At 35.4% G+C, this 22,274-nt stretch overlaps 3 non-coding genes across 3 annotated transcripts; 1 reads left to right on the plus strand and 2 right to left on the minus strand.

Moving 5' to 3' along the window:
- The first annotated feature begins 5,933 nt into the window (after positions 1 to 5,933).
- Positions 5,934 to 6,006, plus strand: TRNAV-AAC (transfer RNA valine (anticodon AAC)). Its single transcript has one exon. It is a non-coding gene; the product is annotated as a tRNA-Val (tRNA).
- A 3,492-nt stretch (positions 6,007 to 9,498) lies between these two features.
- Positions 9,499 to 9,571, minus strand: TRNAV-UAC (transfer RNA valine (anticodon UAC)). Its single transcript has one exon. It is a non-coding gene; the product is annotated as a tRNA-Val (tRNA).
- Positions 9,572 to 15,558: 5,987 nt separating this feature from the next.
- On the minus strand, positions 15,559 to 15,631 carry TRNAA-AGC (transfer RNA alanine (anticodon AGC)). The gene has a single exon. It is a non-coding gene; the product is annotated as a tRNA-Ala (tRNA).
- Between the last annotated feature and the right edge of the window lie 6,643 nt (positions 15,632 to 22,274).

The raw sequence follows: 22,274 nt of genomic DNA on the forward strand, positions 1-22,274 counted from the left end.
ATGATTATCGTTCATATTCATGCTATCTTTTGGAAATATTCGTGTTCCGCATACATAGATCTGTATAATTTAGCTTCGTTCAACGAAAACATTCCTTACACAGACTTATGATTGCATTTTGAAATCGTGTTTTTGTCGTCGTTAGAATTTAGTAAATATAAGCATAAAACTCAAATTAGTTTTTGACTTTTACAGAAAACCAAATTTCTGTAAAAAAAAAAACAAAAGAAAAATCTGCGGCTGACTTAATCCCCACCCTCCTTGTGCAGTGCATAATAAAACGCAAGTGTTATATAAATTATCCCCTACTCTCATTCGTTGCCGCTAGCGCAAATTATAAATAATTTTTTTAAAAAAATCATTCCTATAAATCAAAAAGGCCATCTAATCAAAGTAAATAATTTTAAAAAAATAAAAATTAAAAATAAAGTAATTGTTTTTATTTTATGGTTGTTAAATATATAATTTGCTCAGGTTGTTAAATATATAATTTGTTTGTAGTTTACTTATTGTATATTATTTGTTTAATCATAATACATAATACTCGTAATTTTAATCTCACGTTGAATTCTTAGCCGTAATCGCTCGTAACTTTACAGTGTATTATAAAGATTTATAAATTATTTGTTTTAATTTGCTTCTTTTTATTCATTATCTTTACGGCAAGCACTTTTCTCTTCCCCAATATCTTTTCAGCGGCCGGTGAAAACGGGAACTGCTTATATAGTTTATAATGACCTTTCGTGGGTGCTAAGAGCCACAAAGCCAAAGTTTAAAGCAAATGGTTAAAAAAAATGTCGTCTGTAGCAATCCAAAATAAATCGTCCTATTCCCAATAAACCCACAAAGGTCGGTCATAATTTCTTGCAATTGTGGATATGAAAAAAAGAGAGAGAGGGAGAAAGTCAATACTCTAAAAAGAAAAAAACACAAGCACACACACACACAGACAAACGATAATTTGACATCAGCTTTTTCCTTTCTTCCTTGTTTCACGTCAACAAGCATCATTCGATGTAACGTCATGTCGATATAACAAGGGGTAAACTTGGGAAGACTGTCAAGGTCGCGTATGTTATTTTTCCTGTTCTTGACACACAAATCCGAAGTGAGTTGTCTGCTGTTCAAGAACGGGCAGGTAACATACAAGACCATAAACTGAAAACAATAACTGTTTGCAATAGTACACGTATTCTAATACTGAATAAATACGTCGATTAAAGGATACTATCAATAAGTTATTTCCTTATTATACGGTTTCGGTTCTTATTAACATCAAAGTTATACACTTCCAATAATGTTTTCTTAAAAAAAAATGGGATGGGATAGGATGGGATTCGATGTGGTGTCAAAATAATAAAATATCCACGAGTCCGCCACTCTATCCACCTAACCACAGAGGCTACGTTGTGTTTGTTCTTTTTTCTTAAGAAATAATCTTCATAACCATGGTGTGTATCGCTTCGAACCTTAACATAAGAGTTTTTCTGTTTAATTCTATATTTTCGTACGACATCTTAGTTACAGAAGCTAATTTATATTTGGCAGGCAATCTGCACACCAGGTTTTAACCAATAAATGCAACATTTTAGTTCAGTATCCAGTTCCTTGATCCATCTCCTCGACTTCCCTACTGAATTCCCTCCGCAATCGTGCTGTACTACTGAAAAAATCCCTAGAAATCATCGTTGCCAGTATACACAAAACCGAGCATAATTTTGTTTTTTGTTTATATTTTTATTATTTTATTATATTTTTTGGAAATATCTCCTTAGATGGATTGCTCTCTATTATCTCCACATACCGTACTAATAATTCAATTTTACCCATAAACGTAAGGAAAAAGGAATAAATACGGAAAATCGTGAGTTACAGTATACGCGCAATTTTTTTTGCGCATGGGAGTACATGATAGAGAAATTGAGAAATATAAAATATTTTTTTTCTAAAAGAAGAGATATAAATTATATTGTCCCGCCCAGGATCAAACTTTATTTTTAAAAAAATTGTTATATTATTACCTAGTAATTTACAAATGAAATTCAATAGTAACAGAACAGCAGTACATTAATATGAATATTACATGAATTACAGGATTAATATCATATTATTAAGGACAGAAAAAAATTATACAGGAAGGTAATCACACATAGAAATCGATAGTAGTGCCGAAGAATAAACTGACAAATTCATTTGCTCAAAGCAAGTAGAGTTTTTCCTTGAGTTTGAAAATTCATATATATATATTCAGAAAGTGCAATGTTCAGGTAGTTTGCAAATTCCTTTTTTTTTTTTTTTTTTTTCTAGCTGGAGGAAAGTGTCTGTATTGTTTACACAGGAAATCTTGATAATCGATGCTGTAGCGTGGTTTTCAGGTGCGTAGTATATATTCAAAATCGTATTAGCTGCTAGCCATGTAATTGAATTATGTTGAATTGTTGGATAAAATTTAGGGTCCGGTAGAGTGAATATTCCAACTATGGTAAGAGTAGGAACTGTACGACAGATTTTGCTGATCACCGTTTGATATTTGAACCATATTCCTGCTGCTTACTCACATTGAGTTAGGCCTAATCGATGCACAAGATCATCTTCATTACCACACTTGTCACAGCGAGTAGTATAACTGAATTTGAGGTGGTGCTTTTTAGCATTCGTGGGAAGAAGCTCATTGAGACCGGGGATCGAACTAGGGAACCCACGTACCAAAGGTAAGAACTCTACTACTGAGCCACCGTGCCACCCCCCGACACACATCTAAAATCCTATTCTAGACTGTAGAGATATTACATTATAACATGAAAATGGAAGTTTTGCAGTAGTAAGTATAATGAACTTAAGACAAATTACAAGTGACAGGAGATTGTGTTTACTATTTTTGTAATATTTGTACGACTTATAAAAGAAGCATTTGTGGAAATTTACAAATGTCAACTCTTTCTTCTCTGTTTAGAGGGAAAACATTGAATGAATAAAGCTATCCGTTTATAAATATTATGCTTAATTGACACATGATTTTGGCGTTGTCTTGCAGTATTTGGGAAATCCTTTAAATTGAAGTGCCGTGAATCTTAGTGTAGAATACCAGATACAAGGGCATTGAAAGTTTCTGGTGTAACAATTCAACACACAGCTATATCCAAGTCATGTCCGGATAATACCGTTTGTGGCCAGTGTATTAAATGTGTCGTGAAGAATGGTATCCAGGATGATTACGACCTACATAACTCACGACAAAACAACATCAATGAAGAACAATAGTGAAGGGAAGAGAAGAGTCAGTGACAGGGATCCCCGAGCATTGAAGGTAATTCTCACCAAAGGCCGCTCAATCAGCATCTGAAACAGTAGTCTCTTGCAACAACCAAAGTTGGAGGTGAGTTGCACAACCTCAACCTCCGCGACTGGGTTGCAATTTTCAATCCTCTGATCACCGACTACAACGCTTTAGAGTTAGAAACGAAGATTATGCAGAGAACATACAAAGTGGGCCGTAGATATTGCAAACATGTGACATGGTTCGAAGAGTCCTTTCCAAGTTTTATTTCCAACAAGAAACCGCGTGTTTGTGTACGACGGACGCAGGGGACACCCAAAAACGTTAATGCACTAAACTGCTTCTTTGTTGCTGTAAAACATGCAGACGTGTCTGTGAATCTGTAGACCATAATTCCCTGATAAATCGAACTCATTAATCCTAGTGAATATGTGGACAGTGAGTCACCGAACTAATTACTCCAAGTGATTATTTGGAGCATGGCTCACCGCACTCATTACTGCCAGTGATTATGTAAAACATGGGTTACCGAACTCATTATTCCTAGTGAGATTACATAGACCATAAATCACCGTAGTCATTATTCCCAGTGATTGTATGGATCCTGAGTCACCGAACTCATTCATTACTTCCAGTAATTATGTGGACATTTTTGGTAACCATCTGCATCTTACAGTATTTTTCTAGCGTTCTCTACATACAGTAGCGTAGGCGAATACTATTTTTCTGAACTCAAAAAAGTCAATGATAACAATTCTTTCTCTCCAAGCTTTTGCTAGTTTTTACTTTGATCTGCTTGATTATTTTCACCCTGAATCTCAGTTCGGTGTTTCTCAACCTTGGAAATATGACAATACTGACAGAATACATAAAAAACGTAGGTTAGTATCAATGATTATGCCATTTAACATCCTGCCTGAAGCAGTATGTTTTGTCTATTTTTTAAATGTTAATTTTGTGAACATTGCACCGTGTTAACAACCAATCCTCGAAAGTGATAATCGAAACAATTCAAATCTACTAATTATTTTAAAAACCCAAAATATGTTAAAATATTAGGATCCCATGTTTATATATATATATATATATATATATATATATATATATATATATATATATATATATATATATATATATATATATATATATATTAGTGTTACTCTTTTTTAAAACTATTTTTATGGTGCTCACTTCCTTTATATCAAGGACCTAATTAGTAAAAACATTAAAGAAAGAATAGAAAAACAAAATCCGCAAGCAATTTAAAATAAGTGCGTGCCATTCTTTAGCGTTAATAATAATAATAATAATAATAATAATAATAATATACAGAATATACAGTACATTGAATTAAAATTAAACATAGCTTTCTTACAAGGCTGTCTATATTTCTTATTATAAATTAACGAGAAATGTTACAGTTTCGGAAGTATATCACTTCCTTCTTCAGACTACTACTCCAACTGAAATCATAGATAACGTAACATAATTTGTTATCTCTACCAATCAAGAATCATTTTTTTTTTTCATTTTTCATTAAAATTCAAAATATATGCCCATTGTTGTGACAATTTTAAACTCTTAACAGAAATACCAATGATTCTTGATTGGTAGAGATAACAAATTATGTTATGTTATCTATGATTTCAGTTGGAGTAGTAGTCTGAAGAAGGAAGTGATATACTTCCAAAACTGTAACATTTCTCGTTAATTTATAATAAGGAATATAGACAGCCTTGTAAGAAAGTTATGTTTAATTTGTGTTTAAGATGGACACAAGGCCTTTTTATAAAAATATCTACATTGAATTATGATAAATTTTACTTAAAATATTTTAGTCAGTATATTTACAGTATTAATATGAAAGTTAAAATAATTTTAATCAGTTACGGACTTATAGCAATGATAATGATGTAATGGTAGAAGTTTTGGTAGTATGTATGTATACGCTCGACCGTTTTCAATAATGGAGCGTACATTCAGTCCGGTATTTCGTAAAATCAAGTTCAGCATACGCTAGACTAGTGATTCTTAACCGATGTGTCGCGACACACCAGCGTGTCACGCAATTCCCTAAGATGTGTCGCGACATTTTAGAATTTAAAAATCATGACGAATTTAATAATAATAATTAGTTAAGATCGAGACTGACTGTACTAGTGAACATCTCCAGAGGTTACAATGATGCTAGGTGCTAGAGTCATTATTATAATAGATAATAATATTATTATTGATATCATTATTTATAATAAAAATATCAAACTGGACTTCAGTAAAGTGTGTCGTCAGTTGTAAAAGGTTGAGAACCAGTGCGCTAGACTATAAAAAAAATATTAAGTGGGTATACGATGCGTGTTCTTATATACGTACAGTTACGTCCTACCACATCCCTGTCTAATGACTTTATTTTCTTTAGTTTCATTCTCTAAATATAATGCAACGACTCTATAATTTCTTTCTTTTCTTTTTCTTAGAATTGGCTTCAGTAACCTTGACTTACTGTACAGAGAAATTTACGCACGGGCAGGAATTATGTCATAGCGACTTGATAATAGCTTTTCCTAGTAAAGAACAACTTTCTCTTCTGTCTTCAGAAACTAGTTTGCACTAAATTATCCACGTTTTCTGTCGTTATTAATGGTTTTAGAAGTAATAAGTGCTCATGGTGTAGTGGTTATCACATCCGCCTAACACGCGGAAGGTCCCAGGTTCGAGCCCTGGTGAGCACATCTCATAGTTTTAGAAACTTTTTACTTTTTAAATTCATCTTTCGACGGTTATTTTTTTCATCTTAAAGAAAATGCGCTTATGATTTCATTAGCTGACTTACTGATATTAAGCGGCTCAGATAATATAGTTGAGATTCGGGTATTTCACGTCAACAAGAACTGTCTAAAAATTTGCACAGTCTTGAAATAGATTAGAACCATACATACTTATTCAGTACTTACAGTAGAATGATTAGTGACAAACTTTACTTTTAACAGACTTAAATTCGATTTCAATTACTCGCTGAGCAAAACAATGTGTTTATTATTAAAATTATTAATGTTTAACAGTTTCGACAACTATCCAATTGGCTTCATCAGACACTATCTTCATCTATGTAGATGGTGCATGATGAAGGCAAAGTGTATAATTGACGAAACTGTTACACGTTAATAATTTTTATGATAAACACATTGTTTTGCTCACCGAGTGATTAGTATCGAAAGACACTGAGAAAGAGAAAACACGCAGCCCACTTGGTTTATTTATCATTTAACTGTACTGATCTATTTATCAGACTTTAAAGTTATGTTCTGGGTAAATGAAATCTTTCAAGTTTTACGTCCCACGCTTATGCCGGCTAGGCTAAAGGAGACGGTGACGATGAGAAATGAATGAAATGAGTATAGTAGGAGAACCCCGAGAAAACCCACGCACACGGTACTTTTGTTCATCTCTGGTGTTTCTGTCCACCACAAAGTTCACTTGGCACGAGCTGGGATCGAACCACGGACCGCGCGAACCAGAGTTGAACGCTCTACCGCTGAGCTACCGCGGCCCGGTTTTGAATAAGTATAGGTTGTCTTCTAAAGTAAGTCCGTCAGTAGGAATCAGGGCATAAGCGATAAGGGACAATGAGAAGCTTTTTTCTTAAAGATGTTCCAAGAATAGGTTACATTTTCTCTCTTAATCATCTATTCAAACCAGATGAAGTATATACAGGGTGTCTCAAAAGTCCCCCGACATAGGGTAACTCTGCTATTACTAAAGTTACAACAAAATGTAAGAGGATAAACCGTCTCCAATATGATGTTTTCAATATAAAGTGAAAGTTTTTTTTTTTTAAATTTGATGAGCCGTTTGGGCTATACACTCTTTATGCGCTCAATGTTACTGGTAAATGTAAATGCAACACTGCAATTAATAAAGGGGCTGGGGAAGGGGAGAACGGGGGAGGTGGATACATTTTGTAAGAATATGGTGAATGAAGGCATGTTTGAAATGGGGGCTGACCATGGACACGTTACTGTAAAAGACAGTAACTTCAATCACTTATGTCGTGGGTCCAGATACATGGCAACGTTGCATTTTGATTTAATATTGGGGATACATAAAGAGTGTACAGCCCAAACGCCTCGACCGATTACAAAGAGAATCATTCCCTTTAGATTGAAAACATTATATTTGGAGACGGTCTTTTCTCTTACATTTTGTTGTAACTCTGCTAAGAAAAGACTTAACCTACGTCAGGGGAATTTTGAGACACACAGTATATAGGCTATTTTCAGTTTTAACATGAACCATCTTAGAGCAAAAATGTAGGTGCTCTCTGTTCGGTAACGTCAGTAATTCGTTCCAGACGCTTAGACTTAACCCAACAGGACGTATACCAATCGATTTTTTCTCTATGGTATAAGGAAAAAATTATTAATTGTCCCCCCCCCCCACACACACACAAACTATTTTTACCGGCATATTGTAATTGGAATTTATTGGACTTGAGTTTAACGTCTCGTTTAGAAGCGAGACTATATCATACGCGAATCTACGCTTAATGTGAAATCCTAATAAATAAAAAAAACTGCGTAATACTAAAATACCTACAAAAATACAAAAGCAATTAGACGAAATAAATGAAAAGTTAGCCTCACTTTACCGTGCTAAGAAAAGTCAAATGCCTTTTTGTACTTTTTTTTGACAGGTCTGTGTACTAAATACTGTACTTTCCAACTGCATTGACGCTCGCGGACAGTCGTGACTTTCTTGGCGTAGCGGTGCTTAAAGGGAGCCTAAAATTCAATCCAACCACCAAACTCTGCGTTAATACCTCCTTTACTCTATAAATAACTATGTAAGTATTACGACAGGGCAGAATATTTAAAAAGGGAATAAAACATTCTCATTGGACAGCTTCATTATTAGAAGAGCTCTCGTTTTGGTGTTCTTGACCACACGTTGAGTGAGTACACACCTACGCGATCCTAAGAACAAAGTACATTTCGTACTGTATATGATGTTAGTATTGTATAAGAACACGTAATATTTGGACAAATTCAAGCGAGTTACTGTACCGGTATCTTGTTTAATTTACTAAATCGCTCACCTTTCCTCAACTACACTTTACATTCTTACTAATTTCGCCTTCACGTTGAAGGTCTTTGCAATAGAAAAAACAACAGGTAACAAAAAAAAAAAAAAAAAACGTATGTAGTGCTGCAAGTGCAAGGTCTTTGTTTCAAGTGCAAGGCCTAACAATAGCTGTATTCTAATCTGAATCAGAAATGGGTTCTCAATACACTCGATAAATTCTAGACTACGCGGGAGAAAGAGTAAAAAAAAGTTTTCAGGAGGCATTTTTTTAAAACCAAGCATAAGTATGAATCACTTATACTAACACCGAGACGCGATTATTCAACTCATGTTTAGAATTAATTTATACCACCACAACCGGAGGTTGAACATGACATAGATCTCCAATTTTGACTCATCTCATTTTGGCCAATTTCCGACTTATTCTGTTTCTCCCGTGCAGTCTAGAATTAATGCTTGTAAATACTTGAAACAAGTATCCACTTTAAAAAAGGAAGTGACAGTAACAGAGTGGATGGCTAATATAGATGTCGCCATAATTCGCTTTATGTCAGTCCAGCGTCTACAACAATTACACATGAATGATGGGCGTGGTTCTTTGATCACTTGCGTAACCTCATTAATATCGTAATGTTTATACGCAAAGGAAAATACGTATTACGGGAATGGAGATGAAACTCAGATGGTAGAGCGCTCGCTTAGCATGTGAGATGTACTGGGATCGATACCCAGCATCTCCAATGTTTTCAATAGCTAGTTATTACTTTTGAGTTGATTTTTACTTGTTTGAGTATTTTCACTTTTAAGTATTTCGGAAAACACTCAAGAACGAGCAGTAGGAAAAAAATAATACACCTAAAATCGAAATGAAATGAAATCTTTTAGTTTAACGTCCCACGATTATGCCTGTTAGGCTAAGAGAGACGATGATGAAAGCAAGTATCTGATGATGGAACAATTGGTGGAATGAGAAAATGGGAGGAAACGACAGTGCCCTGAGAAAACCCACGGACACGATGTTGTCCACCACAAACTTACTTTTTTTTATTACATTTGTAAGTTATTACATAGTACTTTATATATGAAATACAATAGTAATTAAATAGATAATTTCTAACAGAGGAGAGAAAAAATAATTTAAATGGTTCCGCCCAGGATCGAACTGGGGACCTTCTGCGTGTAAAGCAGACGTGATAACCACTACACTACGAAACCACCTCTTAGTCCACTTTACGTGGGCTCATATCCATTCGATCTTTCATAGGACAAATAACCAAAATAGATGTATAAAGCAGACACATCGATATATTAGTACATGATAGAAAAATTGAGAAATACAAAATAAATTTCTCTAAACAGATACTTTCTAAAAGAAGTGAGATAAAATACAGATTGTCCGAGAAGTCCTTCTCTGATTACAGAAATTGATAACTCAGGCTAGAAATAAGATAGAAATATGAAACTGGTGTTGAATTGTTTACAAACTATAAAAGTTTTGGTCACATCAGTACACTTCCATATGAGCACCCTTGGTAGCACGTAGCACATCTAGGCGATATTCAATTTCCATCCACACATTAGCCAACATCACTGGAGGGATCAATGCAACGACTGTGGTTATTCGTTGCTGCAGGGTTTCAAGATCTGGTACACGTGTTCGGTAGACCTCATCCTTGACATAACCCCATAAAAAGAAGTCTAATGGGGTTATGTCAGGAGAGCGTGGGGGCCAAGCTGTTGGTCCATCACGACCAATCCATTGTCCAGGAAATGTCCTATCGAGATAGGCACGGACGTCCAAACCCCAATGAGGTGGTGCACCGTCTTGCTGAAAAACGACAAGGTACTACAAACCTAAAACAAACAAAATTGAGACTTGGTAAAACAGAACAAACCTAACACAGACAAAAACTTTTGTAGTTTGTAAACAATTCAACACCAGTTTCATATTTCTATCTTATTTCTAGCCTGAGTTATCAATTTCTGTAATCAGGGAAGGACTTCTCGGACACCCTGTAGGTTATATGGTTCCGTCCAGAATCGAATTTTTTAAAAAGACTTCTTTATTATTACGTAGTAATTTACCAGTGAAATACAATAGTAATAGAACAACAGTATATGAAAACTAGTATGACATGAATTACAGGATTAATATGATATTAACGGAAGCAAAAAAGTATATACAGGAAGGGAATCACACACAGATAGTAGCATGGTCGGCGATTAGGGGGGCAAGAGGGGGCAGTTGCCCCCCCCCCCACTTTTTGAAGTAACCATTTAACTCTTTTAAATTATATAATCTATTTTTCGGGGATAGGCTAGAATCTTCATTATTAGATTTAGAAAATTACCAAAAAAGCTTTTTACTTCTGTTTTTTTCCTCAAGCCTGGAGGCATTGTAGAACACGTTACATAAGCTTTCACGCCTTTCTGCGTCGAGACGTAGAGTGTGATAACGTCATAACTAAAGAAATGTTTTTTTTATGACTTTTTAAATTACATTTGCAGGGCTTACTCTTGCACCTAGAAGATTGTAATTTTGCACACACATTCAGTGCACCTCTTAATATTTTCCAGATTCTTTTCAGATTTCTGCGATAAAACAGGGGGAGTGTCCAGAGGGGCAAAAGGGTTAAAAAAATATCTTTTTAACAAAGATGCCTTTTCTCGCGATTTTCTCTCCTCAAATACATGATGGAGACATGTCAATGGTGTCGTTTGAAAGGCTGTTCTGTTGTCAAAAGAATGGTGTACGAACCATGATCCTAGTATAAATAGGGATGTCTCAGGGAATTTTTACCTGAGATGTTTTTTATACGGGAATCTGGAGTATTGTAGAGATATTATTTTTGGCGGGCTTAGTTTTGCACCTAGAAGATTGAAATTTTACACACACACATTTAGTACACCCCTTAGTATTTTCAGATTTGTTTCAGATCTCTGCGCTTAAACAGGGGGTACAGAGGGGCAAAAAAGTACAAAGAAGGAATATTTTTTAAACAAATAATCCATTTTTTCATGATTTTGCTACCTCAGGTACCTGATGGAGACATGTGAGTTGTACCGTTTGAAAGTATGTTCTATTCTGAAGGGAATGATGTACGAACAGTGATCATAGGGTAAATAGGGATGTCTCATGAAAATTTTATATTACATCCGGGTCATCTCGGGCATTGTAGGAATGTTCTTAGCTCATTGGTAAACATTTTCCCGCACTTCAAGATAGAAGCTTGAATTTTTTTAATACATATTTAGTACATCCCTTTGTATTTTTCAGTTGATTTTGAGATCTGTGCGTTTACAAAGGAGGTCCAGAAGGGATCAAAGTTTGAAAAAAATAGAAAAATCCAGATTTCCCTAAAAATTTCCCGCCTTAGGGACATGATAGGAAAACGTAAAAGGAACCGTTTGAAAGATTGTTCTATTCTGAAGAGAATGATGTACTAACCATGATCCTGGAATAAATAGGATTGATGCTGTAGCTGATTGACAGAAATTCAATTATTTACCTTTAAAAAGCCATAATTTAAAATGGTTAATGTATATAGTTTTATTTGGAAATGTAAAGTTTTTGCATATATTACTGGTTCATAGAAAAAAATGGTACCATATAATATTTGTCGTTGCGTAAGTGTGTATTGGTTATTTGTCTTCCCGTGGAGTTAAGATAGCTATAGAAATTGCGTTTTAATTGCAATTCAAAGGAATTAATTATACAATTGTGTCGTTTATGCTTGTAGTATTTACTGTCTTTCATTTTCTAAGAGTAATAACATACATTTAATGGCAAGTGTGGAATTAAAAATGTAAGTTGTTCATTAATCCCCAGTTTCAATATAACTTCTACAAAACAAGCCTCATTATTCATTAGTATGATTAGTAATATCCTTTCTATTTATTTGTTTTACAAATATGTTATTAAATAATCTGATCACACAATTTTCCAGACAGAATTTTAAGATGTTCATGAGCAAGGAATCAAAGGTTAATACCTATGTGCGTTGCTCTTGTCAATTTACGTAAATATGAAACATGATATATAGTATTTTAACTGAAAAATATAGTATCCTATTAGTTATACAACCTTTCGTCAAAGTGTTAGAAACAACCAGGAACACTAACATTGATATACACATATTCAGATCATATCTTGCCCCCCCCCCACTTTTAACGTCGAATCGCCGCCACTGGATAGTAGTGCCGAATAATAAACTGGCTGAGTCATTTCACCAAAGGGAATAGAGTTTTCCCTTGATTTGGAAATTCATATAGCCTATATTCAGAAAGTGCAATGTCCGGGTCAGGGCCGTCGTATGGGTTGCAAGTGCCCAGGGCGGGAATTCCTAGCCCTCCACCCCTGCCCAGTGTGTTATGAAAAACAACCAGAGTTTATTCTGTACTCCTAGATTTAAATATTGAATGTAAGATCATAATGTAAGACAAAAGAAGTTGATATTATTTATTTTTGTAAAAGTGAATGGCGTTTATAGTTAAAACATATAAGATATTAATGAAAACATGGTTTTCAATTATTGAAATCGAGTGTTATTCTTGTTTATTTTGAACTTAAAACACATCAACATGGTAATAGCATAGAATATACAAATAACAATACAAATATTAAATTCCAAAAATAAAAATAAAAAACTCTTCTCACAGAGGTCTGGAGAGAGTTCCAGTTGAATAATCCTAGGTTTTTTTTTTTTTTTTTTTTTTTTTTTACATTACCGGTAATTTTCAAATTCAGTACTCTATTGGGAGTCCCCCAAGGATCTAATCTAGGTCCCCTGTTGTGACTTCTTGTTATAAATGATATTTCTCTGTGTATTAAAACTTTTCAAGTTCTTTTGGTCGACGATCTCAAATTATACTCCAAAGTAAGTTCAATTGATGATTGTGTGAAACTTCAACAGGATCTACAGAGAGTTCAAATATGGCGTGATAAGAATAAATTAGTCCTGAACTTGCCCAAATGTAAAACTCTATCTTTTACGAGGAAATAAAATTCAACTAATTTTACCTATAGGGTCTACAATAAGTGGCACTCGCTTGTCTACCCCGAATACTATCAAAGATGTAGGAGCTATATTTGATAGCAAATTAACCTTTGCTCAACACGTTGACGCAATAACAAATAGTGCATATAGAAACCTAGGCTTAATTCATATGACAGGACAGAAAAAATCACATTTATACAAAGAATCAACATTTATAAGGTTATATTTTTCGTATGTGAGGTCAAAATCAGAATACTGTTGTACTGTTTGGACAGCAAATACCAATATATATTTTTATGCAATACAAAATGTACAGTTTAATTTTTTTTAAAAAGGTTGCATACAAGAAAACCGGTTTCTACCCAAAGTATGTCCCCTATGAAGACTTAGTAACGAATATTAGTTTTCAAACATTGGAAAAAAGGAGATGAGTGTTTGATCTATTATTCTTACATAAATTATTAAACGGTAAAATTGACTGTCCAGAATTAGTGTCAGAAGCATTATTATATGTGCCAATAGATAAGACTAGAACAGCAAACATTGGAATATTCTACAGTGTTGTAGAAAAGCAAAAACTAACATATTATATAACTCTCTTCTGTGGAGAATGTATGCTTCATATAACGAAAAGAGTAGATTTCATGTAGTAGATGCCCAAAATCAAGTTGAAAGTAATTGTCAGGGAATAACTTCTATATTATTAAACGACTTATATTTGTCTATGTATAATAGTGTATACTAGATAAGTATCTACACGACACTATAATTGGACATTAAGTCTGTTGTGTCCTTATGAAATAAATAAATTTTACTTAGCCATGACCTGATAGTTATTAAAATATCTAAATTAACATTATTTTTTAAAAAAAATCAGTCTCATAATCTGAATTCCTTGAATTTTGTTGATTTGCCGTCCCGGTGCCCACATAGTGCAGGTAGTTTGCAAATAGCTTTTTCTTGCTGGAGGAAAGTGTCTGTATTGGGCACACAAGAAGTCCTGATAGTCGATGCTGTAGCATGGTTTTGAGGCATGTAGTATATATTCAATCATATTAGCTGCTAGCCATGTAATCGAATTGTGTTTAGTTGTTGGATAGAATTTAAAGTCCGGTAGAGTGAATATTCGAACTGTGGTGAGAGTAGGAACCGTATGACAGATTTTGGTGAAAACCATTTGAAATTTGAACCATATTGCTGCTCCAAACTCACATTGAGCTAATCGAGGCACAAGATCATCTTCAAAAACCACACTTGTCACAACGAATAGTTCCACTGAATTTGAGACGATGTTTTTTTTTTTTTAACATTCGTGGGTAGAATCTCATTGAGATCGGGGATCGAACCAAGGACCCCACGCAGTGGCGTATTTAGGGGGTGGCTTCCGGGCTTAAGCCCCCCCTGAAATCTTACTTAGTATAGTAAAGTAAATGAAATATCTTGCAGAATTTTCACATTTTCCAGGCAAAGCCCCCCCCCCGAAAGTTAGCAAAGCCCCTCCCGAAACAAAGTCGTAAATACGCCACTGACCCCACGTAACAGAGACAAACGCTCTACCACTGAGTCACCGTGCCCCTCCCCCCACACACCTAAAATCCAATCCCAGGATGTAGAGATATTACGTTATAACATGAAAATGAATTTTTTACAGTATAATAAACTTAAGGCAAATTACAAGTAACAGAAGATTATATTTACCATATTTGTAATATTTGTACGGCTTATAAAAAGAAGCACTTCTAGAAATTTACGAATCTCAACTGTCTCTCTCTTGTCTGTTTAGAGGGAAAACATTGAATTAATAAAATTATCCATTTATAAATATTATGCTTAATTGACACATGATTTTCGCATTGTCTTACAGCATTTGGAAAATCCTTTAAATTAAGGTGCCGTGAATGTTAGTGTAGAATACCAGACACAAGGATATTGAAAGATGTTGCTGTAACAAATTCAACACAGCTATACCCAAGTCATGTCCGGATAATACTGTTTTGTGGGCTACACTACCTGGGAGTTCTTTTTTCAATCAGTAACTGTTATAAAGTATTTAGCGTAATATCTGGATAGTCTAGGATTCAATTCCAAGTAGCTATATGCTTGTTCCACTCCACATTCATATTGTTTTCCGAAATAGTAAAAAGGGAAGTTAAATCACAAACAAATCAAGTCAATTCAAAAGTAATAACTAGAAATTGAAAACATTGGAGATGCTGGGTATCGATCCCAGTACCTCTCGCATGCTAAGCGAGCGCTCTACCATCTGAGCTACATCCCCATTCCCGCAATCAGTGTATTCCTTTGCTGTATAAATATTGCGATATTAATGAGTTTACGCACGTGGTCAAAGAACCACGCCCTTCATTCATGTGAAATTGTTCCAGAGACCGGACTTACAGAAAGCGAATCAAAGCGACATCTTGTAGCCATTCGCGCTGTTATTATTACTTCCTTTTCTGAAGTGGCTACTTGTTTGAGGAATTTACAAGTATTGATTTATCGTACGTATCCAGAGTCTATTTCTGATTCAAATTAATATGTAGTTGCTGTTAGAAACTTAGAAGCTCTTCGCCAAATACGTAGGTTCTCTTGAAACCATCATTCTCTGTCTTTTAGGAGTGACAACACCGATCACAAAGTTCGTGATGTGTTCCATCATTGCAATAAGGAACTTCATTAGTCGGAATGACAAAAGTTCTGGCACGGACGGAGTAATAACATATGTTACACAACTTCCTTGTTGAGTCTTTTCTTGCTTGTTATTACGACTATGCAAAAGAATTTAAATATACAGTATTTATTGCCTTCTCTGTATTAGGGGACTTTCATGCTATGCTATATTATTAGTATTACGTATTCTGCATTTTGCAGGTTCTGGGACAAATGCGTTTCTTTTTCTTTTTTTAAAGTTTGAGCCTGGAAATGTTTCTTTTCACGTTTCTCGATCTTTAGCTTCCTCTTTTAACTCCCAATATTTTATCCTCTTTTTCAAATCATGGATCAGTTCTCTTCTTCTTCCTATTCCTGCCTTTCCTTCCATCTTTCTTTCTATAGTGGTATGAAGGAGACAATTTCTTCGCAAGACCTGTCCAATCCAATTGACTCCCCTACTAAGGATACCTTCTAAAAGTGTCCTCTTCTCTCCTATCCGTTTTAAAATGACGTCGTTCTTGTCTCTCTGTCAATTTTATCTTCTCCATCTTCTTCCATCATTACATTTCGAAGCTCTCTAAATATTTGTTCTCTAACTTCCGTAATGTCAAGTCTCTGAACCATACAGTCCAATGCTTCATATATAGCACTTGACCAACTTCTTCCTTAGTCTCATGTTAAGGCTGCTATTGTGCTGCCAAAATGACTTGAGCCGTGGCAAAAATGCGAACTAACGCTCACACCCACGCGTTGAGCCAATAAGGATTCAGCTGTTGCTAAGCGAGAGAAAGCGAGTGGATTTCCTTCAGCCGATAGCAGCGCTTGCAATGGAAGACTAGGGATCAAGTCAATGTGGCATATCAATAGTTAAGAGTGATATTTTCTTGTTGAATGCTTCTTTGGCTATAGCAAATTTTGACCTGATCTCTTAGCGCAGTAAACATTACTCGTCAAAATACTTCCTAGATACTTGAAATTATCGACTTCTTCAAGTTCTCTTTGTTCTACTCTGACCAGTAAGGGCGCGTTTCCACGGGATATTCTGATGACAGGAAGTATTGTAGAAGTCTTAGCCCTTTTGTCTGTGGACAGGTATCAGAGCAAAAACGGAAAGATATATCGAGAAGCAGTTCAGCGTCCCAAGAATAAATTCCATCTCTTCCGTTAACCATTTATTCAAACCGGAGGTTCTGTTTCAGCGTTGGTCATCATAGAACAAAAGCGCTTAGAGATAGCGAGAAGCGGTTCACTTACAATCTATTCAGTATTTCAAGAGTCTACCAACATAGATAATGGTTGAAATTTTCTATTACTTCTGGCCTCAATACTTACTTTTATAGAGCACAAATGGTAACAGATTAGCGTCCAAGGAACAAGTTCCGTATTTAATCTTATTCTTCTATTCAACTAGCTATAGATGTATTACTTCAAAAGAAAGCTTGGAGTTTTACATCCCACGCTTATGCCGGCAAGCAGAAGCGTACGCAGGAATTTATTTCGGGAGAGGTCCAAACTCAATATGAAGGTTTTTTATATTAAAATTCCTAAAATTGCCCCTAAAATTAGGCTAAACTTACACAAAGGTCGAAATTTCGGGGGGGGGGTCCGGACCCTCAGGACCCACCCCCTGCGTACGTCCCTGCCGGCAAGGCTAAAAGAGACGGTGATGATGAGAAATGAATGAAATGGTGGGATGTAGAAAGTGGGAGAACCCCGAGAAAACCGGTGTTCGTCCACCACGAAGTTCACTTCACGAGGCTGGGATCGTACCCGGGACCCCAAGCACCAGAAGTGAACGCTCTACCACTGAGCCACGGCGGTCCCATGTATTACTTCAAGTTTGAGTATTAAATTTGCACCGTAGTTTCACACCTTCGAAACTTACTTGTTATAGATTACAATGTCACATTGTTTCCATGATGCTCAACTTGCCACTATCTTATTAGTCTTAATCTGTATCACTTTCACATCTTTCCTTATATGCAATCAGGAAGACGTTCGATTTGCTTGCATGGACCACCACATTTATCCTCATGATACCTGAGAAGAGTTTAAAGTATTGACAACACCAGACGGGGTGGGTTAAAGAGGCGAGCATCAGCCCCAGAGGCTAATGCTGTCCTCCCGACTGCCTTCCCAGATATGATATATTTTGATAAAAGTCAAGTAATATAAAACTACACAGAGAAATAACTGCCACAAAAAAGTAACTGTGCTCCTCCACCAGAACCAGATTTAAGTTTGATGAGGTCCTAAGCTATTGAAGATAATCGTATATATATATATGTCCAGCTATGCTTTGTCAAGTAACATTTTAGGGAACAGCTAGCAGGAGGGCACACTTTTGCTGTATGAAGATTTTATTTTATTTTTTTTTTATCTTATTTTTGGAAATGTACATTACATCCTGTATTTTCTTTTAAATTTTTGGGTCCCCTAGAGAGTGGGGCCCTAAACTATAGCTTGTTTAACTAGCTACCTCCACTTATCGCCCCATAAAAGTAAAGCTAGTGTCATCACTGACTAGCCAGGCAATGCCTCCAAATCCCACGATGATAATGCACTCATTCACACAGCTAGAGCTGTTGCTGTGAGGAACATCGGTATAAAGTTGAACCGCTCCCGTGGAACGCCCAATCCCCAAACCTAAACGTAATTGAACATCTGTGGTTCTTTTAGAGGCAGGAATCCGGAGCAGATTTTGCCTCCATCCTTTCTCATAACACTTAATGATGCACGCGAAATTGTGTAATATTCCACTTGCTGTCAAAATGACGAACTGTACGACTCCATTCTACGTCGTATTAGAACTGTTGTGAGGACGGAAGTTTGTCCAATGCCATATTTATCTAGTAAATTGCATTGTATTCAGATGTTTCAACTATATATATATATATATATATATATATATATATATATATATATATATATATATATATATATATATATATATAGGGTTGAGCAGTGTTCAACTGCCATTTTCCGAGCTTGGTATCTCTGTGAGCCTTGCAATGAGGATTGCATGCATCGCACCAGTTGCTGTACCATTATAGTATGTTATTTGCTTCGAGATGGAGCGTTGGTCAGCAGCACACCGTGAAAGAAAAAAAAAAAAAAAAAAAAAAAAAAAAAAAAAAAAAAAAAAAACGCGAAACTGTCTTAGTTATACGAGGAAATTGAGGCAACATTTCAGAGTAGGTAGGTATGGTAATGTTCCTGATCAAAACGCAATAAGGAAATGAATATATAACGTTTAGATAACCTGCTTTTGAAACCGATAATAAACAAGGTCGAAGTAGAACAATTGTACGAAACACTGAAAACATTGAGAGGCTAAGAAATCTACCAATCAGTGGCAGAAGCATGCTGCTTCTGTAGAAATGTCAGTGCGATCAATGCGACGTATTTTGCACGACAATCTCCACTATCACTCACACAAGATATAGGTTATTGGCACATCATTGTGAGTTAAAGAAATAGTCTGTCCAGGCGTTTTTGTGGTTACATGATGTCTCACGAAGCTTATTCTGAACTATGTGGTGCTGTGAACAAACAAACCATGTGATATTGAAGGGATCAAAATTCACAACAGTTGCATCAAAAACCGCTCCATACTGGAAAACCCTCAGTGGTATGGCGCTGCCAAAATGTCTTGAGCTGTGGCAAAAATGTGAACTAAATCTCACCCTCGAAACACCCAGGCGTTGAGCCAATAAGGGTTCAGCTGTTGCTAAGCGAGAGATAAGATTCTTGAGCGAAAGGGAGTGGAATTCCTTCAGCCGATAGCAGCGCTCGTAACGGAAGATTAGGTGTCAATGTGGTCGTTGCCCGATTCTGGAATTTTATATAAAATGCTTGCAAGTATAAGTAATGAAGTGTTTTCTATATCCACACATTACATAAAGGTTTGTTATTTAACTGCTGTCGAATATTGTGTAATGTGGTTCGATTATACAGTGTTTATACTGCACTTCGTAAAATATTAATAATATGGTATTTACGAAGCTACCATCTGGCTGGGTTATAAATAAATGTTTACAATTTTTAATAATATTTACACTTTGAACGTTATTTATAACACACAGAAATACAGTATTTGTAATTTATTTTATTTTTGTTCAAATATATCCCCTCTAAAAGAAATGCAAAAATAAAAGAATATTGGATGACGCAAAGGAAAGAAAATATGCAATAAAACAAACGAAACTTTAGAATGATTGATGATTTTGGAACATGCCATGAATTGGAAAATAAGAATATATATACAATGTATAAGAGTGAAAAAGTTATTGAGTTTCAACGGTGTGGAACCAGATTGGTATTGAAATACATCTCAAAGGAACGAAAGGAAGACAGAATAGGAGAGAAATATCTTCTAAAGGTATGCGTATTTAGAGATGAAAGGTAACACCCTTCTATAGAGATGTGCTTTACGTTTCGTGGTATGAAGGTCGAAGAAATAACTTTAAAAATTGGCATCTAAACACACGACACAAGTGAAATATAATATTGGAATGGTTGAAAGCCCTTATACACTCTGTATCCTGGCAACTGGAAAGAAACTAGAAGTCTTAACAAATCCAATTGAAGTGGGAACCGATTCCTTCTCGAATCGTCAGTTTTTTTTTTTTTTTTTTTTTTTTTTACATTTCTTATAAACTAAAAGTAGGCTATGAACTGATCACAAAATTTCATTTTATATAAGGCTTGAAAAATCTTCTTCAGAATAATAATAATAATGGCCTAATTAATATTTATAAAAAAGAAAAAACACAGGTGTTCATAGTGTAGAGGTTATCAAATCTGCCTAATACGCAGAACATCTCAGGTTCGAGGCCTGGTAACCACAAGTTTTACTGTCAAATGAATGTTCTAATGTTGATTAACACCGTCTTGCATGATTTTGCTTTATAGTATTAAGAAAATTGAGCAAAATGAATATAAATAAGAAGCAAACCAAAGTGATAAAGTGCACAAGAGCAGAACAGGAAGGGGCAAACGTATGTCTAAAGGGAGAGAAAATCAAAGACGTTAAGACATTCCCCTATTTAGGAAATCTAATATCCTCCGACGGAAGAAGTGAAAAAGACGTAAGTATCAAAACAGCGCAGGATAAATAAGCATGTCGTTGTGATATAAATGTGACGTTGGACATTCGAAAACGATTTATTAAGACTCTGCTGTGGAGCGTGGCGCTTTACGGATCAGAGACGTGGACATTGGGAAAAGTTGGAAGCATTTAAAATGTTCTATTGGCGCAGAATGCTGCTCATATCACGGACCGAAAGGAAAAGGAAGAAGACGTACTAAAAGAAGCTGACGAAAGACGACAGATCATGAAGATGATAGTAAAAGGAAGAAACAGCGTGCTTGGACATCTTACACGGCACTTCTTGTTGATAGAGGAAAATGCAGAAGGAAAACTAGAAGAGGAAGACCAAGGATAGAAGAATATCTAGATGCAGTTACGAAGAATAGACCTTATCAAAGTATAAAACAGCTTTCCCAAGGGAGAGAAACGTTTTAAAATTTCCATATCTCCAAATAACCTATGCTTGAGGCAAGAAAGAAGACACACGAATGAACTTTTGAGATATATGACAGATGTTTTGATTACAGAATCAGATGATAGATCGCTTCAGATATTTTCTGACATTTGTGACTACTCTAGAATAGATTAGAAACGTAAATCACAATAATACTTATTCTATAATGAAAAATGGCTACCTTAATTCAACACAATGGTTTTGTGCTATCCCAGTGGTGTTAAATTTTGACACATGCCTGATGGTTTTTCAAATTATTTTGGAGTAAATTATTAAAATGGTAGTAGATAAAGCAACTTTTTGACATCAGTATACAGTACGGTTAATGAGATATAGGCCTAGATTGAGATCTAACTCTAAAACTTTTAATAATTTTAAGTAAGTCAAACTTTTTATTTTATGATAAACATGCTAGACCTTAAAATGATTTTTCCCGGTCTTAAACCTCCCCCCTTCCCCCCCCCAAAAAAGCAAAATTCTGTCCTGTATAGTTCGTGCTGTCTGTCTTTGACCGCTGAAAACTTTGACCTATTTGAGACCTTTGAACTTATAATTCGCTTTGATATCGACCTCTTGCGCACGGAATTTGCTGAAGAGTTGAAGACAGCAAAATTTACTGAACTTATCAAAACTGCTAAATCTTAGCAAAAGTACATTTACAAGAGCGCAGCTATAACATATACCACATTGACTTGATCCCTAGTCTTCCGTTGCAAGCACTGC

The sequence above is a fragment of the Thermobia domestica genome, chromosome 13, assembly GCF_964235325.1.
Source record: "Thermobia domestica chromosome 13, izTheDome1.hap1.1, whole genome shotgun sequence".
In the NCBI taxonomy this organism is placed as follows: Eukaryota; Metazoa; Arthropoda; class Insecta; order Zygentoma; family Lepismatidae; genus Thermobia; species Thermobia domestica.